This window comes from Hypanus sabinus, chromosome X1, assembly GCF_030144855.1.
Source record: "Hypanus sabinus isolate sHypSab1 chromosome X1, sHypSab1.hap1, whole genome shotgun sequence".
Taxonomy (NCBI): domain Eukaryota; kingdom Metazoa; phylum Chordata; class Chondrichthyes; order Myliobatiformes; family Dasyatidae; genus Hypanus; species Hypanus sabinus.
Window position 1 is genome coordinate 48347973 of NC_082738.1, and position 9921 is coordinate 48357893.

The following is a 9921-nucleotide window of genomic DNA, read 5'->3' on the forward strand; positions in this document are numbered from 1 at the left end:
GGCGACAAATGTTAGAATCTGAAGCAGCACACAATATGCTGGAGGAACTCAGTGTGTCAATCAGAATCTTGGGATATTTTTCATGGGACCGACTGGGAAGGTTAGTTAACTGAAATTGGTGAATCCAATGCTACTCTGAGGGTCGAAACACTCCTTGTTAAAAGATGAGATGCTGTTCCGCAGACTTACTCTGGAATTCATCTGAACAGTGCAAGAAGCAAAATGCAGGAAGCCAGAGAGGGATTGGGTTACATGATTAAAGGAATAGGTAACCAGAATTTCAAGGTCACTCCTGCACACTGAATGGAGGAGATTTTCAAAGTTTTCTCCCAGTCTGCATTTAGTTTTTCCAGTGTAGAGGAGCGCACATTGTAAGCTTGGAATGTGCTACAGTGAGGCAATATCTATCCTGAGAATAACATGAATTAATAGTACTTGATTTATTCTTAAAACTTTGAAAAAAATTACAAAGTGGGATCCTTTATCTGCAAATTGCTGTATGACTAGTACAGTTTTCTTCTTGACTTGGTAAGGCCATTTGTTTCTCCTTGGACAGAATGATAATAAATTTTTAAAATTGCACCATTATTTCTGCAGCCTTTAAGTCCATCAGCTAATATTGTAAAGAGCTGTGCGGTTTTTAGTTCAGACTCAACAATTAACCTTCTATTTCTACACTCCTGCATATTCCTGTATAAACCTCATACATGCTTGCATTCACAAAATGTGCTGACACTTGTCAAATGAGTTTCTCAAGTTTATAAACATTAAGATCTTTTGATTCATGTCTTCCAAATTTATTTCACCAGCCAGCCCACACAACAGAGATGGGACTCCAGTGTGAGACTTACTGGCCCCAAGACATTCTCCTGCTGTTCCATTCTTTTGCTTCTCAACCTTCCTTAGTTAAAAATAATGCTTCCATTACATTTCAGCTAGTGCAGTAGCAGTTTAATATTCTACCTTAGTTGTCAGACCCTTTGCCCAAAATATACTGCCAGCCTGCATAACTCATTTAAAATGAGGGATGACTCCAAAACTGCACTGGGCCCCATTGGCTCTACCTTTAAACTGAATACTCACAGCTGATCTTACACCAGGATACCAATTTGATCAACAGTCACTAGTCATGACCTCTTCTATCATCATCTCCATCTCTTTATGATTCTCTACATCTTATTTTTGGACATACAGTAGTGTGTATACGCTAATTAATTTCAATTACAGTTGAGTGAACTTGGCCTTTTCTCCTTGGAGTGTCGGAGGATGAGAGGTGACCTGATAGAGGTGTATAAGATGATGAGAGGCATTGATCATGTAGATAGTCACAGGCCTTTTCCCAAGGCTGGAATGGCTAACATGAGAGTACAGTTTTCAGGTGCTTGGAAGTAGGTACAGAGGAGATGTCAGGGGTAAGTTTTTTAAGCAGAGAATGATGGTGTGTGGAATGGGCTGCTGGCAACAGTGGTGGAGGCAGATACAATAGGGTCTTTTAAGAGACTCCTGGATAGGTACATGAAGCTTAGAAAAATAGAGGGCTATGAGTAACCCTAGGTGATTTCTAAGTAAGTACATGTTTGGCACAGCATTGTGGGCTGAAGGGCCTGTATTGTGCTGTAGGTTTTCTGTGTTTCTGCAGCAACCATCCTATTGAGGAGAGGTTGTATTTTACAATTATCACTTCAGTGGGCAGCATTATGATTTGACTAAACTTCTTTATAGGCTATTGGTATTAATTTATAATTACAAATGACCAAAAACTAAGAATGTCTACAATTGGAAATCTTTTATTTTGGTAGACAAAAAAAAACAGAATAGAAGCTTCCTTATTTTATTTTCCACTATCTGTGGTTTTTCATTCGAACTTGGGGAGTGGTTTGATAGCTTATGTTTCTACCCAACAGCGGCACATACAAACCGCGTTAAGATGTCTCTATTAATTGAGCTGATATACTGTATATATTCAACAGAATCGAAGCAAGATTCAAATATGTAAAACTTTCCATGATTTCTGGATACCCCAAGCAATTTTACAGGTGATGAGGTATTTTTGAAGTGTAGCCATGTCTGTAATGTGGAAAAATTGAATTACCATTGCATTTTAACTATATTTTCATATTTAAAGCTAACTGAACAAGGTAGACAACTGCAACATCAAATTGCTTTGCCCGCAAATGATTAAACATACAGTTTGAGTTATTGATTTGCAAATTGTGATGTACTTTGGTGAGATCATTATTGTATTACTCTGGGCAGCAATAATTCATGTTAGATTTTCACACAAAAATATGATCATAGATGTTGCAGTTTTTAAGAGTTCTACTGCACAGTTGCTGAAACAATTGCATAAAGCCTTTCATTGTGTTTATTTCCTCTTGCTGAATCTGATTAAAGGCATTATTTAAATAGTTAGTTGGGACGAAGTTCCTTAGAATTTATAAGATTAAGAGGAGATCTGATCAAAACTTTAGAAAACCTTTAACTTAGCAACGATTAACAGGCTGGATAGAGGGAGAATGCCTCCAAGTAACGAGGGAGAGACCACTTAAAATAAAGATATATTTCTTCACTCGAGGGTAGTGAATCTTTGGAATTCTGTAGGTTGTGGTTGGGAACCCAAGCCATCCCAACCACAATCTATTCCAACTGCTACCATCCGGGAAGTGATACCGCAGCATAAAAGCCAGCATCTTCCGGCAGGCCATCAGACTGATGAACTCATGCTGATTTGAGTGTACTCTATATTACATTGACTGTTCTATTTATTATAAATTACTATGATCACACATGGCACTTTTAGATGGAGACATAACATGAAGATCTTTAATCCTCATGTATGTGAAGGATGTAAGAAATAAAATCAATTCAAAATCAAGAGGACTCTGGAAGCTTACATGTTTTGTTCATCAGAAGGGTAGAAAGGATTAAGACCCGAATTATTCCTGGTCCATTTGGCCCATCGAGTCTGCCCTGCCATTCCATCATAGCTGATTTATTATCCCTCTTAACCCCATTCTTCTGATTTCTCCCTGTAACCTTTGACACCCTTACGAATCAACAACCTTCACCTTAAAAATACCCAATAACTTGGCCTCCACAGCCAGCTGTGGCAATTCACCCCCCCTCTGGCTAAGAAATTCCTCCTCATCTCTGTTCAAAAGTGACATCCTTCCATTCTGAGACTGTGCCCTCTGGTCCTAGGCTCCTCCACTATTGGGAACACCCTCTTAATGTCCAATCTCTCTAGGCCTTTCAATACTAGAAAGGTTCAATGAGATCCCAGATCATTCTTCTAATCTCCAGTGAGTGCAGGCTCAGACCCTTTTAATTCCTAGTATCGTTTTCAGGAACCTCCTCTGGACCTTCTCCAATGGCAGCACATCCTTTCTTAGATACGGGGCCCAAAACTGCTCACAGTACTCCAAGTGCAGTCTGACCAATACCTTATAAAACCTCAACATTACATCCTTGCTTTTATATTCTAAACCTCTCGAAATGAATGCTAATATTGCATTTGTTATCCTTACTGCTGACTCAACCTGCAAGCGGCACACCACAAGTAACTGGCATACAACCAGGAAAGGCCCCCTTTATTCTCTCACTTTGCCTCCTGCCAGTCAGTAAATCTACTGTCCATGCTAGTATCTTTCCTGTAATGCCATGGGCTCTTATCATCTTCAGCAGCCTCAAGTTCAGCACCTTGTCAAAGGCCTTCTGAAAATCCAAGTAAACAACATCCACTGGCTCATATTTGTCTATCCTGCCTGTTACTTCCTCAAAGAATTCCAACAGACTTGTCAGGCAAGATTTCCCATTAAGGAACATTTTAATCATGTTCCTCCAAGTATCCCAAAATCTCGTTCTTAATCATGGAGTCTAACATCTTGTCAACCACTGAAATCAAGCTAACTGGCCTATATTTTCCTGTCTTTTGCTTCCCTCCTTACTTATAGAGTGGAGTGACATTTACAATTTTCCAGTCTTCCAGAACCATTCCAGAATCTAGTGATTCTTGAAAGATCATTACTGATGTCTCCACAATCTCTTCAGCAAACTCTTTCTGGTCCATGTCACCTACCTACCTTCGGACCTTTCAGCTTACCAATAACATTCTCCTTCGTTTAATTTCCCAAATATTGATTGGCATGTCCCTAGAGCGAGCGGTTTAGATGGGGTGGAGTTTGTTAGGTGTGTTCAGGGAGGTTTCTTGACACAATATCTAGATAAGCCTACAAGAAGAAAGGCTGTACTTGATCTGGTATTGGGAAACAAACCTGGTCAGGTGTCAGATCTCTCAGTGGGAGAGCATTTTGTAGATAGTGATCACAATTCTATCTCCTTTACCATAGCACTGGAGAGGGATAGGAACAGACAAGTCAGGAAAATGTTTAATTGGAGTAAGGGGAAATATGAGGCTATCTGGCAGGAACTTGGAAACATAAAATGGAAACAGATGTTTTCAGGGAAACGTACAGAAGAAATGTGGCAAATGTTCAGGGGATATTTGCATGGGGTTCTGCATAGCTAAATTCCAATGAGACATGGAAAGAATGGTAGGGTACAGGAACCATGGTGTACAAAGACTGTTGTAAATCTAGTCAAGAAGAAAAGAAGAGCTTATGAAAGGTTCAAAAAACTAGGTAATGATAGAGATCTAGACGATTATAAGGCTAGCAGGAAGGAGCTTAAGAAAGAAATTAGGAGAGCCAGAAGGGGCCATGAGAAGGCGTTGGCAGGCAGAATTAAGGAAAACCCCAAGGCATTCTTCATGTGAAGAACAAGAGGATACGACGTGAGAGAATAGGACCAATTGCGTGTGATAGTGGAGAAGTGTGTATGGAACCGGAAGAGATGGCAGAGGTACTTAATGAATACTTTGCTTCAGTATTCACTACGGAAAAAGGATCTTGTTGATTGTAGGGATGACTTACAGTGGACTGAAAAGCTTGAGCATGTAGATATTAAGAAAGAGGATGTGCTGGAGCTTTTGGAAAGCATCAAGATGGATAAGTCACTGGGACTGGATGAGATGTACCCCAGGTTACTGTGGGAGGCAAGGGAAGAGATTGCTGAGCCTCTGTTGATGATCTTTGCATCATTAATGGGGTCAGGAGAGGTTCCAGAGGATTGGAGGGTTGCGGATGTTGTTCCATTATTCAAGAAAGGGAGTAGAGATAGCCCAGGAAATTATAGACCAATGAGTCTTACTTCTGTTGTTGGTAAGTTGATGGAGAAGATCCTGAGAGGCAGGATTTATGAACATTTGGCGAGGCATAATATGATTAGGAATAGCTAGCATGGCTTTGTCAAAGGCAGGTCATGCCTTACGAGCCTGATTGAATTTTATGAGGATGTGACTAAACAGGTTGATAAAGAGCAGTAGATGTAGTGTATATGGATTTCAGCAAGGCATTTGATAAGGTACCACATGCAAGGTTATTGAGAAAGTAAGGATGCATGAGATCCAAGGGGACATTGCTTTGTGGATCCAGAACTGGCTTGCCCACAGAAGGCAAAGAGTGCTTGTAGATGGGTCATATTCTACATGGAGGCCGGTGACCAGTGGTGTGCCTCAGGGATCTATTCTGGGACCCCTACTCTTCGTGATTTTTATAAATGAACTGGATGAGGAGGTGGAGGGATGGGTTAGTAAATTTGCTGATGACACAAAGGTTGGGGGTGTTGTGGATAGTGTGGAGGGCTGTCAGAGGTTAGGGAGGGACATTGATAGGATGCAAAACTGGGCTGAGAAATGGCAGATGGAGTTCAACCCAGATAAATGTGAGGCGATTCATTTTGGTGGGCCAAATATGATGTCAGAATATAGTATTAGTGTGGAGTGTGGAGGATCAGAGGGATCTTGGGGCCCGAGTCCATAGGACACTCAAAGCTGCTGAGCAAGATGACTCTGTGGTTAAGAAAGCATATGCTGCATTGGCCTTCATCAATCATGGGATTGAGTTTAGGAGCCAAGAGGTAAAGTAACAGCTAGATAGGACCCTGGTCAGACCCCACTTGGAGTACTGTGCTCAGTTCTGGTCGCCTCATTACAGGAAGAATGTGGAAACTATAGAAAGGGTGCAGAGGAGATTTACAAGGATGTTGCCTGGGTTGGGGAGCATGCCTGATGAGAAAAGGTTGAGTGAACTTGTTTTTTTTCCTTGGAGCGACGGAGGATGAGAGGTGACCCGATAGAGGTGTAGAACATGATGAGAAGCATTGATCGTGAGGATAGTCAGAGGCTTTTCCCCCGGGCTGAAATGGCTAACACGAGAGAGCACAGGTTTAAGGTGCTTGGAAGAAGGTACAGAGGAGATGTCAGGGGTAAGTTTTTTACGCAGGAAGTGGTGAGTGTGTGGAATGGGCTGCCAGCAACAGTGGTGGAGGCAGATACAAGAGGGTCTTTTAAGAGACTCCTGGATAGGTATACAGAGGTTAGAAAAATAGAGGGCTATGGGTAACCCTAGGTAATTTCTAAGGTAAAGACATGTTTGGCACATCTTTGTGGGCCAATGGGCCTGAATTGTGCTGTAGGTTTTCTATGTTCCTTAATAGCGACTGCACTCACTTCTGCCCCGTGACAGTCTTAAAATTCTGGCATTTTGTTGGTGTCTTCCACAATGAAGACTGACACAAAATACTTACTGAGTTTATCTGTCATTCATTTGAAATGCACCACCTCCTCCCACCCCACTCCAGCATCATTTTCCAGCAGTCCGATATCCACTCTTGCCTCTATTTTACTCTTTTTCACTCAATGATCACCGTATCAGGTACACCTGCTCGTTAGTCCAAATATCTAATCAGCCAATCCTGTGGAAGCAACTCAATGCATAAAAGCATGTAGACATGGTCGAGAGGTTCAGTTTTGTTCAGGCAATCCTTAAGAATTTTATAAACTTCCATGCGATCACACCTCAGTCCAGGGAGTATAGTCATAGCCCATCCATTCTCTTCTTGTAATTAAACCGTCTAGTCCCAGCATCAATCTTAGGAATCCTTTCTACACTCTTTCAGATCAATGGATTCGTTCCTGTAGCTAAGTTAGCAGAAGTGCACAAAATACTCCAAGTGCAGTTGTCCCAACTCTTGTACTCAATCCTCTGACCAACTATGGCAAGTGTATCATTTGTGCTCTGTACCACCCTGTCAACTTCTGTCACTATCAAGAAATAATCAACTTGTACTCCTAGTTATCCTTCTCCTACAACACTCCCCAGGATCCTTTGATTTACTATGTAAACCTTGCTTTAATTTACCAAAATGCAACACTTCACACATGTCAGTGTTAAATGCCATCTGCCTTTCTATGGCCTGCTCTCCCAGCTGAACTAGATTCTTCTATGATGTCCACCACACCACAAATTTTGGTTTTATCCACAAACTTACAAGTTATGCCACTTATTTTCTCATCCAAATTGTTAGTAAAGATGACAAGCTACAGTGCAACCAGGACCCTTCCCTGTGGCACACCACTGGTCATAGGCCTCCAGTCTGCGACCCAACCCTCCACTATCACCTTCTGCCTCCTTCCACCAAGCCAAGTTTGAATCCCATTCTCTTGCACTGTTTGGATGCCACCTTCTAGAGCAGCATGGCATGTTTGATAGGATCTTGTCAAATGTCTTGCTCAAGTCCATGTAGCCAATGTCTATTCAATCTTATCAATCTGTCTTATCAATCCTCTTAGTCACTTCGTCAAGCTCTTGGGACATAATTTCCCTAATATAAAGCCATTCCTTACTGCCTAGCCTAAGTCAGTCCATGCCTTTCCAAATGTAGGCAATCCTAACTCTCAGAATCCCTTTTTGTAACTCTCCTGCAATTGATGTTAGGCTCATCAGCATGCCATTCCTTGCAGCCTTTCCTAAATACACTCATTGGCTACCTTATTAGGTATCCAATGGTATTAGGTATTAGGTACACCTGCTCATTAATGCAATTATCTAATCATGAATCATGTGGCAGCAGCTCAATGCACAAAAGCATGCAGACATGGTCAAGAGGTTCAGTTGTTGTTCAAACCAAACACCAGAATGAGGAAGAAAAGTGATCTAAGTGACTTTGATTGTGGAATGATTGTTGGTGCCAGGTGGGGAGGTTTGAGTATCTCAGAAACCGCTGATCTTCTGGAATTTTCACACACAACAGTCTCTGGAGTTTATGGTGTGAAAAACATAAAAACACATCCAGTGAGTGGCAGTTCCATGTGCAAAATGCATTGTTAATGAGAGATAAGATAATATCTGCAGATGCTGGAAATCCAAGCAACACACACAAAATGCTGGCAGAACTTAGCAGGTCAGACAACATCTATTGAAAAGAGTACAGTCAATGTTTCAGGCTGCGACCCTTCATCATGACTGGAGAAAAAAAGATGAGGAGTCAGAGTAAGAAGGCAGGGGAAGGGGAGGAAGATACACAAGGTGATAGGTGAAACTGGGAGTGGGGAGGGGTGAGGTAAAGAGCTGGGAAGTTGATTGGTGAAAGAGATACAGGGCTGGAGAAGGGGAATCTGATAAGAGAGGACAGAAGGCCATGGAAGAAAGAAAAGGGGGAGGAGCACCAGAGGGAGGCAATGGGTAGGCAAGGAGATAAGGTGAGAGAGCGAAATGGGAATGGGGAATATTGTGGGGGGACATTACCAGAAGTTCGAGAAATCGATATTCATGCCATTGGATTGGAGGCTACCCAGACAGAATACAAGGTGTTGCTCCTCCAACCTGAAAGTGGCCTCATCACACCCATAGAGACCATGAACTGATATGTTGAAATTCAAATGGAAAGTGGAACTAAAATGGGTGGCCACTGGGAAATTCCACTTTTTCTGGCAGACCGAGCGTAGGTGCTCGACAAAGCGGTCTCCTAATCTACATCACCGATACACAGGAGGCCACACCGGGAGCACCAGACACAGTAAGTGACTCCAAACCACAGGTGAATTGTCACCTCACATGGAAGGACTGTTTGGGGCCCTGAATGGTAGTGAGGGAGGAGGTATAGGGACAGGTGTTGTATTTGTTCCGCTTGCACGGAAAAGTGCCAGGAGGGAGATCAGTGGGGAGGGATGAGTAGACAAGGGAGTCGTGTAGGGAATGATACCTCCCCCAAACTTTCTTTTTTTTTGTAATTTATTTTTTTATTGAAGTTCATCAAACAAACATTTTCATAAGGTGTATTTCAGACATTGTACATATATATCATATAATCATATATGTCACAAATCTCCACAGAATATTTATCTGAGGTATACACTTATAGAAAAGAGAGGAAGGAAAAAACAAGCAAAAGGAGAAAACTATGTACAAGTAGGGAGTAATCTTTTTTTACAACATTGTAGCGGTGTGCTACACGCAGCGCTAAAATTACGACACGGAGTCGGTAACTGCAGTCGAAGGAAAAAACTTTATTCGAAAACTTCAGCCTCACTTTTAAGCCTCTGTCAACCGGCCCCCCATGGCAAAGAGGCTCCAAAGCTCTGTGCTCGCAAACCCCCGTAGGCTATCTAATTGTGAGTCGGTTCGGATACGCTAGGAAATGAGTCGCCACATAACCGCCCCCCAGAACCGGCGATACACCCCCCAATGTCCACAGTCTGGGCCAGAACCTGCTTGGGAGGTCGGCCTCTGCGCCGAGGCGCCGGAAACTCGGCCGGTTGCGCCAGGTCCACATGGGCCGGCTTGAGGCGGTCCACCGTGAAAACCTCCTCCTTCCCCCCAACGTCCAGCACGAATGTGGACCCGTTATTCCGGAGCACCATAAACGGCCCCTCGTATGGCTGCTGCAGCAGTGGCCGATGCCCGCCCCTTCGTACAAACACAAACTTACAGTTCTGTAGGTCTTTGGGTACGCAGGTCGGGTGCCGCCCATGCTGTGAAGTGGGTATGGGGGCCAGGTTACCGAGCTTCTCCCGAAGTCTGC